Raw genomic sequence first — 16,631 nt, forward strand, 5'->3', positions numbered from 1 at the left:
CTCTGGCCCTGCATCTTCATGTCACGCTGCTGGATGGGTGGGCTCGGTGGTTGTAGGACTGCTCTGAAAAGTATTCTAGGGGAGTGTTAGCATTAGCCTACTTTTTAGAAAAGCTTTTAATTTTGAAATGGCTTTAAATCTACAAGAAAGTTTCAAAAATAAAAGCGGTAAAAGAGCAACTGTATATCCCCTTTACCAGAACTCCCCTATTGCTAATATTTTACTCTATTTTATTTTTTTCATATTTTTTCTTTTTTCCTCTGATTGCTTATGTGCTTGTTTAGTATGTGGACTCATGAACTCATAGTTATTCAATGGTTTATAATTAATTCCTGTATTTAATTATTTTGGTCATCACATTGTCCACACTCCCTGGGAGCCCCTTTGAAGCTAGTTCTTATGTCCCCTATACTTTTTTGAGTACTTTTACTCTCTGGACTTACAAGTTCTTCAGCAGGATCACTCTGACATGCCCCGACACTGGTACCATCCATAACTTCCGCAGTCCCAACTCCTGTTAGTGGATATGGTATTTGAGACCAAGATCTATGTGCTAGGTGTGCTCATTGCTACTGGTCGGTAGAACTGAAATCTCTTAACTTAAGTATTTCCGTGCCATGTATATATATTCCACTGAGCTCAAAATAAATGTGTCTCCAACTCAACTTCCCTGTGGCCCCTTCAAGGCCACACTTCATGAATGGAAGTGTGACAGAAGGAAGTTGGAGTGAAAGGAGAAATTTGTAAACTTTATAACAATATAACACCACAGAGTTACAATGCAAGGGCTCCTCCCTAGGCCTCAGGAAGAGTCTGCAGACATTTTCCCCTCATTAGCTCCATGGTAAATCTGCTTCAGTCTATGGAAAAGTTGATTTCATCCCTTATTATGGGGAAGGAGGACGGCAATAACAAGAAGCTCCTGCGAAACCAACAAAGCTAGGTTAATCAACTGGGATTTTGTGAAAGATTTTTATTCTATCTGTGAATTTCGCTAAGCTCTTCAGCAGCTTTTTACTGTTCACCATCCTGACTTTTCCCTGTGGGCCACTTTTCCTCCCAGTGTTTTATTGACTCTTATGTATTCAAAATTACTAAGAGATAGATGACTTGAAATTATTTCATGTCAATCCCATTATGTCCAAGTATGCTTTTATAATGTTTCTGAGCACAGCTTTTGGGACTAAACAGGCCTCTGAACAATTGTTGAATAACCACAGCTAATTGGAAGTAAGTAGTTCAAGCCCCTGGGTGCCTGGCTAAGATGTCTGTCTCTTTGCCCTCGACAGCCTTCAAGATGATAAGTGGAACTGGAGGAGAATCCATCCTTCTTTAATGGGAAGGTATTGGCTGTTAGAGTGAAGTGGTCCATGGTATAATTAAGGATGAGTCAGGTTCATTCTTGCTTCCCTGGGATTCTGTACACTTTAAAAAATTAACACATAGCTAAACATAACTGTAAGTTTCTATCATTCTATTAGGAAAGTATTGTAATCCAGGAACGTTATATACAAAGTAAATCTACTTAAATGCTGGAGCACTTTGAAATCACTTATAGATTTTTTCCCTCTGGGAAATTAAAAGTTATAAAAGTCCTATCTAGAAATCAACATTTGGATCATGAATATACTGACCAGTTGAGGTTAGAAACTGACTGAATATTTATACCATGTGTAATTTTATGAACATATACTAAAATCTCTGTAATATTATTAACTTCTTAATTGTGCTCATCTAACAATCAATAACATGTAGACTAAAATAAAACTTAAGAACTAGGAAATTTTCTAGGTAGTCTAAGAGTTTATACATTTTCAGCAGGCAGATTTATCTGTGGAGTTTTTCTTTTTTGTTTTGGGGGTTTTTAAAAAATCTTTTTCTATGAGTCCTTTATGACACTTATAAAGAATATCAAGGTCAGTTAGACAGTCTATTCCTCAGAGAGGATTTAATTCAGAAGGCAAAAATAAGAGTCATCAGTTTGAATATCACTCTGCATCCAGAAAAAAGAAATACATAAATCACATGAACTTGCTATGCTTTGAACTCCTGTGTAAAGTCAAATATTAAAATAGTTACATTCAATTTAATTATTTGACAAAGCTAACACTCTTATTTTGAAAAATAAAGATATAAAAGCTTAGCCTTTCTCATCTATGAGGGAAATGTCAAAGAACCCAACTCCTAAGTGTTTTAGAATTTATATAAAAGTGAATTTTTTTAAAAAAAATCAGTTTGAACTCTGATAGTGACCTGCACAGAGCCTGAATTGCACAGGCATCTCTGAAGATTTCCTGATGTCCTCATTAAGAGTTACTAGGGTACTGTGTAGCACAGGGAAATATATACAGGATCTTGTGGTGGCTCACAGCTGAAAGAGAATGCGACAGTGAATGTATGAATGTTCACGTATAACTGAACAATTGTGCTCTGCACTGGAATTTGACACAACATTGTAAAATGACTGTAACTCAATGCTAAAAAAAAAAAGCATTACCAGGGTAGGCAGTGCACTATCACCAAGAGCATTGGCTTCCGCATCGAAGATCATGGGATCAGACCCCTTCTCTGGTACCGATTATCTCTGTGGTCTTAAGTACTCTCCTCCAGGAGTCTCAGGGATGCTGTGTATAAAGTGAAGGAGATGAACAGTTTTAGCGCAGGACCTTTAGACTAGCACCAGTTCTCAAATTTTTTATTACTGTGCTGAGATGAGAAGAATACAGAAATTGAGAGCAAATATTTAAAACCATTGCACAGCATCCCAACAGCCACTTTATTTCTTTTATAAATCTATTAAAACATGGGCCTCTGTTTTGCACATCTTTTTTCTATTAGCTCATTTTAATTTTCTCTTTCTAAAAATATCAATATTTGACTGATGGGTGGTGGGGTGAAACAACCAACCAAACACTTGGTCCTTTCTGCAGAAAGGCAAATCATCCCCCAAAAGCCTTTTTTGTTCTAATAAATTCTACCACTGTATTATTCTAAGAAGTTTCATTAGAAAAACAGCAATTATCTAACTCTCACTTTCCTCTAAAGTAAGCAGTTTATAAGAGCACAGGGAAACACAGCTTTTGCCAAAGTTCTTGCCATTTGCCAGCCCATTTTGATTATGAAAGGGTGCCTGGGTTAGTCATGTAGTAGCTAATTTGGGCTTGTCCAGACAAAATCAGAAAATGAATTATGAGGCTGGCTTCAGGGCAAAGCAATGAATAGAACACGTGCTATGTTTCCAGTTGTTTCAGGAGAAAACTTTCTTTAATTCTAGTTCAGGAAGCAATGCCAAATTTCCAAAGGAATCTACTTGTTAGCGTTTAATGCGCAAATAGTGGAAAGATATTCTCGACTAAGTGAGAGGCCAAGATGCTCACATGCTTTAGCATTCAACAAATCAAAAACAAATGTACAGATATTTATATGTTTATGATGCCTGCTCTGAAATCCATATAAAATAATCTTATGCCTAGAAAAAGTGTGTAGACTTCTCATTGACATAGATATTATTTAACAAAAATAATCACCAGACTGGAATTTGAAGACAAATTCTAGCTCCATTTCTGCCAATGACCCTTGATCACTTAACTCTCCGGGACATAGGGAAAACACATGTTAAATGAGGAAAGTAAACAGATAAATCTAAAATACCTCCTTTTCTGGTGATCTGTGTTCCAAAATGATGTGATTTTCTGCTTCTAAAAGAGAACATTGTATCTTCATTTTTATTAGGCATTAACAAGAGATTGACCTATAAGCCATGAGAAAACCAGAAAGTGTTTAATATGACAATAAAAAATAGTCCAATCATTTTATTATCAATTCTTTCTAAACTTTGAAGCCTAAAATAAAAATATCTATAATTGGCCCATTTTTGTGAGTGATGATGATGTTAGTGACCATTGCTCACAGATTGCATGCTCTTTCTCATAGTAGAACTGGGTTCAGGCTGATCCATTTATGTGTCCTTACCTCTTTCTTTTTTTCCTTTTTGTCATCAACATTTTGGACTGACTCCAACTGTGGGGTGAAACTGGAGCAAAACCACTTACGCTTCTAAAAAAGGATTTGCTCCGAACTTAGACCTGTTAAGCAAGGTACTTAATACCACTGCACAGGGGCTCTGGATTTGGTCTAGGAGGTGCTGGAGTGTGTTTTTTCCTACCATTCTGATTAGTACTATTACTCTCTGGATGATGATATTCTCTTTAGAAAATTCTGAGGTGGACCTATATCACCATCCTCAAATGTCCAAATTACAAAAGCAATAATGATAACATACGTTTTATATATGATTGTCCTTTTAAATGGTTGATTATATTTTATATTAGAAAGAACTAAGAGGTCTTTTTAATACATTTTCAAATTGGTCAATGTCTGTGGACTGTCAGCATTAGAATTTTGGTAGGGAACTTTTTGCTTCCTTCTCTCGTCAATCTCTCTTCCTTACTTTCTAGATTCTTACTGTGTAGAACCAAGAACTGCAGGCTAGAAATCTGTATTTAAAAAAAAAAAAAACTATCCAGTTTATGTTGAGATCACTAGCTTGTGGACCCTCTAATCTAGTTCACCCAGTCATCTGAAGATTGAATTTCCTATGTGACCTAATGTACGTTCAGTATGAAGTGGGTCTTTACCTCTGCTTGAATACCTCCACTGACAGAGAATGCTTTTCTAAATGGCATTGGCCTTTTAGAGAGTAGATACTGAGCAACTGTGTCGTAAATGAATATATCAAGGAAGGAAGGATTACTGGAATGGAATCAAACAATCTCAAACCAGATTGTACCATCTTTGGATCTGAACTGTTTTTTGTTAGAGGATTCTTTTTCTATAATTTTCACCCATTATTCCTACTCTATGCCATAAATACTTTAAAAATAAATGTAAAATTTTGGTTTTATATATATGCTTTTACATTCATTATCTTGGTAAAACATCATAAAGAAATATTCACATTTTACAGAATAGAAAACAGAGGTTGCTCCAAGAGATTAAAATACATTGCCCAGCATCATACACACCATTCAGTAGTAGGTAATCACATACTGAGCACAGCTAAGATCAGAAGACTGTGATCTCTCCACTAATAATTAGAACCAATGCATAGGTAGTGTTTACTGCATACCGGGCAGTCGTTTTTTTAAAAGATTTTTATTCATATTAACTCCATGAATCTTCACAATAACCCTATGAAGTAGAGGCATTATTATTATTTCTCCCTTTACCTATGGGGAAACTAAGACACAATGAGGTTTAAATTAACTTTCCAGATAACTCAGATGTGAGACCAACTGTACGTTATTAACTTCTAAGCATGCTATATTGTTTCCCAAGCTACACGTATATCGCCTGAGGTGTACAGATAAGGATGTGTTGGAAAGACAGCCAACTAAACTGTAAATAGTAATAAAATCAAATATTGCATTAGCATTTGTTATCTCTTTCTTAACTGTTTTCAGCTCTCTTAAGACTATTTTGCTGTTCCCCATCGCCTGATACTCTGCCCAAGGACAATTAATGGGTAAAGATACTTCTGTCAAGTATTTGACTGCATGGGAAATTGGACATTTAGTCCTAGCAGATAAAGATAGCGCTGCTCTCTAGAAACCAGGGGTCTACTGTTCCAGTTATCCATTGATGCATAACAAACTACCACCAAACACAGTGACTTAAAACAATGATGACATTAGTTTTCAAGATTCTGTAGATTGCGCGGGTGCTTATTGTGTCCATCTCATCTGGGCTCACTTGCGTGGTTATATGCAGCTGGCAGGAGGGTTGGGGGATAGGCTTAGCTGTGATAACTGCAATGCCTGACCTCTCTCTCCACTCGGTATTCCTCGCGGGTTTCTTTACAGCGTGGTAAAGGATTACAAGAAGTGAGCCCCAGTGCGTGAGCCCTTTCAGGTCTCTGCTTTTTCATATTTGCTGTTTTCTCACTGGCCCGAGAAAGGCATGTGGAGTCCAGAGTTAATACAATAAGGGGAAACACAAGGGCAAGATACGTGGAGACAGTACTCGTGGGAACCCGTTATTGTAGTAATCCCTGTAAAATCTCTGTCCCTCTCACATGCAAATTACACCCAACCATCCCTGGATCATACCTCAGCTTTCACCCTGTCCTTCTTAGACTCAAATTGCTAAACCTTGTGATCTGCACCAGTTTGGGATATGGATGAAGCTTGTCAGCAGGGGATAAAGCTCCAGTCCAGGAAGTAATTTAAAACAGAAGTTATCCAACAGTATAGCTACAAAGCCAAGAAAATGGCTACAGATGCGCTCAGTCAACACGGGCCTGGGCAGGGAGGCACATGGCAATCACCGGCTCTAAGCAGTTCTGAACTACAGCTGGCACATGACGTCAGAACCTCCTGTTCTGGGAGCAGAGATTTTTTTTTTAATTAAACTTCCTAATCCAATGTTTCCAGGCCAGTTAGAGTTGTTCTTCGATCCAATGTTTTTCTTTCTCAGTTCTGCTTCTAAGGTATCCTCCCTTTTCATCAAAAAATGGGCCTTGTTTGTAGCAGAGAATTTTTCTCAGCCTACTGCCTGCCCGTAGAAATGTAGGGATCCAAAGGCATTTTCCTTTTCCTTTTAGACTCTCTGAGACTCTTCAAAAAAAATGTTAGGGGTAATTAAGTTTATTTATTTACTTTATTTATCTTTTTAATGGCGGTACTGGGGGTTGAACTCAGGACCTCATGCATGCTAAGTACATTCTCTACCACTGAGCGATACCCACACACCCTCTCTCAGTCTCTTTTTATCAAAGCTGATGGTACTTTTCTTAGTTCATCTCTCTTAAACTTTACACATTTCCCATTGGGAAACTGATTGGCTGTCATGGCCTACCCAAAAAGCCACATCCGCAAATTTTTTGGAAAAAAGTCTCTCTTTTTGTTTACATGTGACTGCTGTGGGACAATGCCCTTCATGAACTTAGAACACCTTTGTCTATCTGAGAAGGTACTCAAAACCAAAAGAAGTGTTCAGAAAGGAACAATAACTCTGCAAAGGCTGCTTCTAAGTTAAACAATATAAAGACAGAGAATTGATGACTGGATTTGGTTTGTGAGCCTTGTTGGTGGCAGAGGAATGGGTTCTTGTTTAAAGTGTGTTTAGGAACAAACGGGAGGGAAGAGGTTAGGGCTCATGTACAGACTAATTTCTAAAGAGGAGAAAACATAAGGATCTATAATGGTTTGTTATTGTTGTTTTAAGATAAAATATATTATAGCAGGTTTACATTGACAGGAATACTCTGGTAAAAGTGTAAAATTTATGATGTAGGAGTAACGTCCTTGACAGGATACAGGAGTCAGTATACAAGAAAAAATTCTGACTTTAAATAGAAATGGAGACAGCTCATTATTTTAACAGAAAGGATGGCACAAAATACGGATTCTAATGAAGCTCAGCTTAAGTTTGTTGGAGGGAGAATGTGGAAGCTCTATTTTGATGGCTTTTATTGATTTTCAAGTGAATATGAAAAGGAAAGTCCTATGAATTAGGAAGGATGTAAGAGAGGTTCTCAGATAAGGGAAAAGGCGTAAACTCGGTGTCTAAAGAGAGAAGAAGGGTATATGGATTCACGTGGGGTTGCTGGATTGCTCGGTAGCCCTGAGGTCACATCTGAGGTCTGTGTTGTAAATCTAAAGTGAGCTGTAAATCTAAAGTCAGCCCACAGCATACTTAGCTGTTTTTCTCCAGCTGTGTTTCAGAAAGTTGGCTTTTACCCAGAAAGATCTATGGAAAGAGAAGTATAAAGAAGTCCCAGAGAAAGGCTTTGGTTTCTGAGGCATGACAGCAGTCAGCAGAGGTGGTGCCACTGTTGTGAAGATCAGTACATGAGAAAGGAGAATCACCAGCCCGCCTCCCACTTCTACCACATTCTCACCGCTGTAACCTACTTACAGTAACATTATTTTTAATCTTAAAAATGAGACTGAAAAACTGACCTACATACATGCAATTTTGGTTTTGTTTTTAAATTGAAGTCTAGTCAGTTGCAATGTGTCAGTTTCTGGTGTACAGCATAATGTCCCAGTCAAGCATATTCACACATACACTCATTTTCATATTCTTTTTCATTGGAGGTTATTATAAGATATTGAATATAGTTCCCTGTGCTATACAGAAGAAATTCATTTTTTAAAATCTATTTTCATATATAGTGGTTATCATCTGTAAATCTCAAACTCTCAAATTTATCCCTTCCCACCCTGTTTCCCCAAGTAACCATAAGAATGTTTACTATGTCTGCAAGTCTGTTCCTGTTCTGTAGATGAATTCATTAGTGTCCTTTTTTTTCTTTTCTTTTCTTTTTTAAGATTCCACATATGAGTGATATCATATGGTATTTTTCTTTCTCTTTCTGGCTTACTTCACTTAGAATGATGATCTCCAGGTCCATCCATATTTCTACAAATGGCATTATTTTATTCTTTTTATGGCTGAGTAGTATTCCATTATATAAATATACCGCAACTTATTATCCAGCCATCTGTAGATGAACATTTAGGTTGTTTCTTATGTCTTGGCTATTGTAAGCAATGCTGCTGTGAATATTGGGGTACATGTGTCTTTTCAAATTAAAGTTCCCTCTGGACATATGCCCAGGAGTGGGATTGCTGGGTCATATGATAAGTCTATTTTTAGTTTTTTGAGGAATCTCCATGCTGTTTTCCATAATGGCTGCACCAAACTACATTCCCACCAGCAGTGTAGGAGGGTTCCCTTTTCTCCTCACCCTCTCCAACATTTATCATTTTAAATTCAAGTTTGCTACTAGGAAGCAACAGAATTTTTTTGTTGGTTGATTATGCTGAGTAGAAGAGTAACTTGAACTAATCTGTGCTGAACACCTCCTTTCCCCTAAGATCTCCTAAGAGAATCTTCTTCTTCAAGTGACCACTGTAACAATTTGTATAAGTGGGCATTGTGTTTCTGATTTTAATTATAAAAAAATTGAAGATCCTAGAAGGTAAATAATTTGCCCAAAGTTTCACAGCTAGTAAAATAATTTTATCAAAGCTTTTTCAAACAGCCCTCTACCTCCCAAGCCCAGAGCTGAAAGCTTTTGGCAAGAATAAGAATACTGGTTTTGAAATGATCTTTAGATTACCTGTTCCAAATTCCTTCTTTACAAGAACAGCTCAAACCTTGCTTTGAATTCACTATCAGGACTCTGAGGTGTACAATGGGTAAGGACTTCAACCTCATCATGAGAGCAAAAGACTCTGATTGGGCCAAATATTAAAAACAGAAGCAAGAACCATAAAAGTGGTCCAAGGTGGAGCCAAGCACGTAATTCATTCCCAAAGGAGTTCTCCAGAATGTCTGAAAAGGCCAGAGAGTCCACCCACACACTGATAGGAGAGCCACCTGGTGCCAAGTTCTGAGACCCTTCTGGGATCAGCTGAATTACACTCATCTTCATCTGGTTGGGCCTTGAACTATTTATTCCTCTGGGCCAAGTCCTCCAGAGCTCAGGAACCATGTTTGGATCATAATTCCCCTCAAAGGGTAGAAGACACACAGGAATGCTTTTGAGACACCTCAAAAACATTCCACTCCCTTCGCTTTTATTAGCAGAAGGGATTTGAAGAAGGACACTGAATGAGCAAGTTGAGCCAAGCTACTGAGTAATATGGTTATCATATTCTGTGTTCCCAGACCAAGATGTAATTAGTGGAGAGAAATGAAATTTACTTTCAGATGAGGGCCCTGGAATCCAGAGAGGTGAAGCAACTTTATAAATAACTCGTGAGATGAAAGGGTTTTGGAAAGGCGAGCTCAAAGTCCTCTGACATACAGAACAGAGCTTTTTCTAAGGTGTGGGGAGAGTAGGGTGGGGGGCCAACGAGAAAATTCTGTCTCAGCCAGAATGTCACCCCAACAAGACCCAATATCACTCAAACAAGTGTTTTTCAGGTTCCTTGATGGTTTATTGCAAATCCTCAATTTTCCTGTGAAGGAGCCAATCTGTGTCACTACTCCAGCCAAGAGAACCCACCCTTTGGCAGGTTCACCAGAATCTTAAGGGTGCAGTTACAAAGGGCTCCTGTTTACAGTAGAACCGTTCAAGAAAACTGGTTTTGCTTCGCAAAACATATTTATTTATTCTTTATAATGAGAAATAGTCAACAGAAAGCTTTCTCCACTGGGTGAAGAGTAACTCTGTGCTCTAATTTTTTGGCTATTTTGAGTCTCAATACTGGCTTCTCTGTGGGGTTGCCACGAGCAGGCTGATCCTTCCAGCTCTGATCTTCTGCTCACCTCTGAAGTCTGGAGGCTATATTTGCAGTGACTGATGTAGAAGTGGACTCCATCTAAACATTGTCCATCCTCTAGTAATGCACGATGGGTAGGTAGCTGGTACTTGTATTCTTACCAGCCTCCCTCCAGATTAACATCAATTCAACCTATTTTCCATATCGCCAACAATTATTTTACTGAAATGCACCTAGGGACCCCAAACTTCTTAATATGGCATTCTAGGCTCCTTACTAACTAGCCCCAGTTTCTAGGCCCATATCAGCCCTTTATTTCTACAATCCATATGACCCAATCACACAGTAAGTGTTGTTATTGAAAATATCTTCATATTGTATCTCTCTGCCTTTTCATTCACGCTTTTCCACCCTCCTGAACACCATTTCCTCCAGTATTTGCTGTAAAAACTACTTTTCCTAGTGGCCAATCTCAAATATTCTGTCTACCCTGTAGGTTTTTTTACCTCCCTTCCTTATCAAAAATTAATGTCTTCTTTATATGTGTTTTCATAAAAGTTTATAATTAGCTTTATACATTTTTGTTGTTGTTTGTTGTTGCTTTTTGGGGGGATGGGGGAAGTAATTAGGTTTATTTACTTATTTTTTTGATGGGGGTACTGGGGATTGAACCCAGGATCTCATGCATGCTAAGCATGTGCTCTACCACTGAGCTATACCCTCCCCCCACTTATACTTACCTTTATAATTGTGTGTGTGTGTCTTTAGATATTGTGAATGTCTTGGGAGCATGGACTAAATCTTATTGTCCTTGCATCCTCAATGCCTTATATGGTATTTGATAAGTTGAATTAATAAAATTCAACAAATATTGCAAAAAGCACCTTGTGATTGAGCTTTTTGTTGTCTGTATATTTATTTTTGGTTAGTTTATTTTAAGATCAGTAAAGCCAAAAGAAAATATAAACAACATCCATGAGCCTACCAAACTGACAATATGTGTATGTTCCAGACTTTTACAAATCAGTTATTACACAGCAAGTAGTGATACCATTCCAGACCTCAAGTCCTTCTCCAGAGGCAGTTGTTCTTGTGGCTCTGGTGTATATGCAATCTGTATTTTTATATCTTTCCTAAATACATGTATGTATCAATAAATGAAATATATTACACTTCTATATATTTTAAAAATATTTAAATACTACTGTACCACTTGTTTTTTCACTTATTATCTGTAAATGTCAATGCTTGTAGTCAAAGTCATTTATTTTAATTTACATATGGCATTTCCAGATATTAATATACCATAATTAATGTAGTTAGTCTTTGACCATTGGGATGACTTATTTTTAAATTTTATTTTTTATTAAAGTGTAGTTGATTACAATGTTAGTTTCAGGTGTACAGCAGTGATTCAGTTATACATATACATACATGTATATATTTCAGTCTTTTCCATGATATGTTATTATAAGAAATTGAATAGAGTTCCCTGTGCTATACAGTAGGTCCTTGTTGTTTATTTTGTACATAGTAACATGTATCTGTTGGGACTATTTCTAGTTTGGGGCTTTACAATCAACATTTTATGAGCATCCTTGTAAATATCTTGTGCACAGACGCAAGAATTCCTCTAAGAGTTATACCTGAAATGTGGCATTGTTATCTCACTTTCTGAGGCCAAGCTGCTCTTATAAGGAGATTTTATAACTAATAGTATATGACACAGTTGTGTTTCTATAATGTTGCCAAACTAGTATTTGCTTTATTGTTAATAGAAGTATTATGGCTGCTTTTCTTCCCTTCTGGTTTTCCTGCTCCATCAGTAGTCACCCCATGGATCTCACGCCATCAGATCCCTCCCTGAGAACAATAATGAGTTTTATTTTTGTCTTTTGGCTCAGTAACATTGGAGAAAACACTGCAATATTGTCCCTTCCCATTTTCTGCTACTAACACTCTATTCCCTGCTAGCTGTGGTTGGTCATTGTGTATAATCCTTACAACTCTACCTTTGTCAAGTAGCCTGAGATCAGAACAGCACTAGCAACTACCCCTAGACTGACTCCTTTTCCTTCTTTGCTTCTCTGTGGCCAGATTCTTTCTGATGCTCTCCCTAGTCCCTGCTTTGGTTCCTGCTTTGGTTACCTCCTCCACCAAGAGTACCATGGGACACTAGTTTAAATTCCTCCCAAACCCCTTTTCTGCCCTAACAGCCCTCTAGCCATTCCCCCACTTCCTCATCTCCCTGCTGTTTCCCACAGCCTTTTCCTGACCATAATCTGGCACTTGCACACTGACTAGCTGATTCATCATCTTTCCTGTGTCTGTTCTTTGGAGCCCCTGGGCCATGGCCCAGGAACAAAACAAGATTCTCTCTGCTGCCTCCACCCACCTCTAGTCATCAACAGCAACCATAGTGCCTGGTGTATCCAGCCTACACAGGCTCCTGACACACTCATGTCCTGGCAATTTAAATCTCTATGACTTCCAGGGGTGTTGGTCTTTTAACACCTGGATGAAAAATGTGGGTGGGGTGCACATACTGTGGTTCATCTCAGATCAGGCACTCCCTAAGAATGATAAATACCCTAGTAGACAAGTTTCCAGTTACCTGTGACACTCACTGTCCCTAGAAGGAGCAATCTTACATTTCACATGTCTCAGCTTCCCCCATCCCTCCTGCCTCACCACTGCTGACGGACAGCTGATTAAATATGGCAAAACCACTGGGTGGCTAGCAGAGTGGCCAGCTAGCATGCACAAGATCCTGGGTTTGATCCCTAGTACCCTAATTAAAGATAAATGAAAACTTAATTATCTCCCCCCAATAAAAATAAATAAAAGTTTTAAAATGTGAAAACCTTTTTTTAAATGCTCAAAAATAGAATAAATGAAAAAACAAACAAACGAACAAACACTAAGTGGCCAGATACATGGCCAAGCTTCAGTGGATGATCTACATCATTGATTTACTACAAGCTTGAACATTAGAATCACTCAGGAAATTTTAAAAAACTCTGCCAATGCCCAAGCACCTCCCTTAAAGATATACATTTAAATGTCCCAATTTGGGATGATGTGTATTTTTTTAATGCCCTCCCTCAAAACAAGTGATTCTGATAACAGCCAGCACTGAGAATTGAGAACAGAAAACTAAAATACAGAGCTTACTGTCTAAATTAGCATGACTTTGGGAAACTCTAGACCATAAAGATAAAGTTTTTAGTGTTTATTTGATTAACTATCCCTCGAATCCATTTAACTGAACAACTGACTGTTCAACTACTTGTATTCCTTCTTAGAACACTAGGCTCATCAGAAGACTGTTTATTCAACACTCTAAGAAACCCTTGCTTCTCTGTGTCCATCACCCTAAACTATTATGTCACACACTTGTTCAATCTCAAGTTGGCTCCAGCACTGAATGACTTACCTCAGTCTGGACCTCCAAATCCTCGTATATACCCCCACCTTGACATTCCTCTCTTCTGAGATGCAATTAAGAATATCAAAATATTGCTCTCATATTGTGTTCAGCAATAAACTCTGCTTTCCTTTATTGAGAGTTTACTTTGGTGGTCAGCAGGTTATCTTGCTGGTGCTTTCAGGGACGTCGATAACTAATCGTGGCTAATCCAACTGTCTCTGTGATCTAAGAGACACAGAGACTGTTGCCAGCTGAAGGCAGGTGCCAGACCTGAGAAGTCATAATGTATAGTCAAGAATAATGTTCATACTGGATTATGATACATGCAAGATGAATATATCAAAGAAGCTGGATAATAAATAGGGAAATGGAGCAAAAATATGCAGAGAGAAAGAACAGTGGGAAAAATGGGGTGGCCTCTGAGAGACAGTCTTCTCAGTTCCTGGCCTTCTACTGAAGGAGTAGGAAACAGTCTAACAAGCTGGCTTCCCTGATGCTAAAACTGTTTGTTGATCTTTTTCTCCCTTACTGCTTTTGTACTAAACGAGCCCCAAACTTTTCCATTATGTTCTCCACTCCCTATACATTCTTTACCAAGAATAGCTTTAACCCAGGCTATGCTCCAGGAAGCCTGTGCTCCAGGAAGGAGGTAACAGGCTGATAATCTCAGAAGAATGGACAGAGCCTCCGGAGTTCCTCTGTGATGCCAGAAGGATTCATTGAGGTTAAGAGGAATGTAGCATCCTGTAAAACACCCTGGCTGTTATCACCTTTTTTGTTCCACCCAGTTTTTCTATAAAACCTCAAGACCCCCAATCCCAAAATGGATTCACAATCCCTAAGGCACTAGCCTGCTGGGACTCCCCTTTGCCTGACAAAGCAACAAAGTTGTTCTTTTCTGATTCTCGCAGAGTTCTGCCTCTGAGTCTCAATCTGGCTGTCAGGGTGCAGAGGCTGGTTTTGCTGCAACATCACTGCCTGTAAAGCCTGAGTGTAGTGCTTTGTTCCCTCACTTGAAAATCTGGTTGAAGCTGTGATGTTGTGACAGGGCAGGGAAGCTGCTTGTGTTTTGGACTTTTATGTATTTACTTAATCTGCTGCTTTATCTAGAAGTCCCAGTTATCAACTGTTGATGTATCAAAGAAGGAAATCAATCACTCTTTTTGTCTTCACAGACGGCAAAGAGGAGCAGTTGTGTTTCTAATGAGGGTATAAATTGTATTTTGTGTTGCTAGGTCATAAGGCTCTATCTGATTGGCCATTAAGCTCTTTCTGATTAGTTATTAAGCTCAGGCAGGACAAGAAACTGGCGAACTTCTGAAGGAGAGAGCCTGTGGAGGAGGGGTCATGAGAGCAGAAAGGGGACTAGGATGCTTTGCAGGCCCCATCCTTTAGAGTGGTCCCTAGATGGCCTGTGGCTCATAAACCAGCAGAGCTTAAGGATCGTGGGAAGGACCATTCAAGGGTTCAGAACTGCTTTCAACAGACCTGACTCTGCATCTTGGCCAGCCGATGATCACTTAGGAAGAGCTGCCCTAGTGTAAGGAGGAACTTCATTCTGCCCGTACTTCTGATTTAAACATCCAGTCAAAACTGTGAGTGCATGAAATACCCTCCTTGTGCTTCTCAAGTTTTCACACACCAAATAAGTGTGTCTAAACCTGCTGAGTCAAGCGGTGAGTCCCCCTGAGCTGGACTGAATATGCAAGTATATCCCAAGCTGAGAACAGAGAAAAGTGGGCACACCCCACTCCCATCATGAAGAGTATTGCTCACCCATCCCTCCTTTATTTAAACTAGGTTCTGTTCCTTGGAATCAAAATCTATTACTAGCCTAATAATCTTATTGTTACAGGGTATGTAGGAATTTCTAAGACACTGAATAAAGATTGACCCTCAGCTTTAAAATAACCCTGGGAAGTACACATGTTCATCTTCAATTTACCGATAATTAAACGAATGTCCCATTTTATAACTATGGCTGAACTTGAATACCTTGCTTCAAAGTCAAATAGCAAGGCAAAGGCAGAATGAGTCTGACCCATTCCCCATCCCCCGTATTGCCATCCAGATATTTCCAGGGACTTAGAGGACCTACCAGGACCGAAGCAGACAGAAAACAGTTCCACAGGAGGGCATGTGCAAAGTTCCAGCATAGCTCCCACAGTATTTCTTAGAGCCGTCCTATGGAGAAGAATTCATAGAGAATTATGAAGGTTAATATAACTTTATTCTTTTATGGCTCAAAACATTCCCAAGTTTCAGATCTGATGGAACTAAATAAGTGGAATACTTTGGCTTAAAAAGAAAAAACACATAAAAAAGCAAAACACTTCTTCACTGTTATTTTCTCTTAATAATTGCTAATGTGTTTAGCAGCTGCCTTCTACAATTGTATAAAGTATCCATTTGAAAATTGAAAAATATTGAAAAATGATTAAATTGTTTTTGAATGTCAAGGAAATCAATTTTCTTTCTGTTTGGGTGCCTTTCAGTCCCATTAACGTTATAATATTTTTAAATAATTACTTTAATACTAAAATTTATGAATCAAAAGCAAAATAATGGAATTGTACTGTATGTAACTCTGTATTGATTGTAGTCTCTTATCCACAGTCATTATAAGTACAAGATAATTTAAAAATTATTTCTAATTTTATCAGATCTTTCTGTGTTAATACTTAACAGCTTCATCATTTAGTTACTTTGCTCAGCTGTGAATTTCCATTTTCTCTGTTTGAGGTTTAGAGAGTAATGATCAGCTAGAATTACCCAATAGCAATGGGGAATAAAGGCTGTCTCCATTTTTCTGACTGATATTTTTTCAACAAATTACCAGATGGAATGATTATAAAGTATTTGCTTTCCTTTCTGAACACAGCCTGGTATCATCAAATATCCAGTAGGATCCAATGCTTCCTTAGCCTGTTTTTGTTACAAATTCTTATGGCTTTAATAGGAAAATA

General features: G+C 38.3%; 1 long non-coding RNA gene across 1 annotated transcript; it reads right to left on the minus strand.

Annotated features, from left to right (window-relative positions):
• Positions 1–2,327: 2,327 nt before the first annotated feature.
• Positions 2,328–15,998, minus strand: LOC116664315. The gene is made up of 3 exons (XR_004320784.1): positions 15,764–15,998; positions 3,652–3,698; positions 2,328–2,624 (listed from the first exon to the last, which is right to left on the minus strand). It is a non-coding gene; the product is annotated as an uncharacterized LOC116664315 (long non-coding RNA).
• Between the last annotated feature and the right edge of the window lie 633 nt (positions 15,999–16,631).

The sequence above is a fragment of the Camelus ferus genome, chromosome 1 (assembly GCF_009834535.1).
Source record: "Camelus ferus isolate YT-003-E chromosome 1, BCGSAC_Cfer_1.0, whole genome shotgun sequence".
NCBI classification, from domain to species: Eukaryota; Metazoa; Chordata; class Mammalia; order Artiodactyla; family Camelidae; genus Camelus; species Camelus ferus.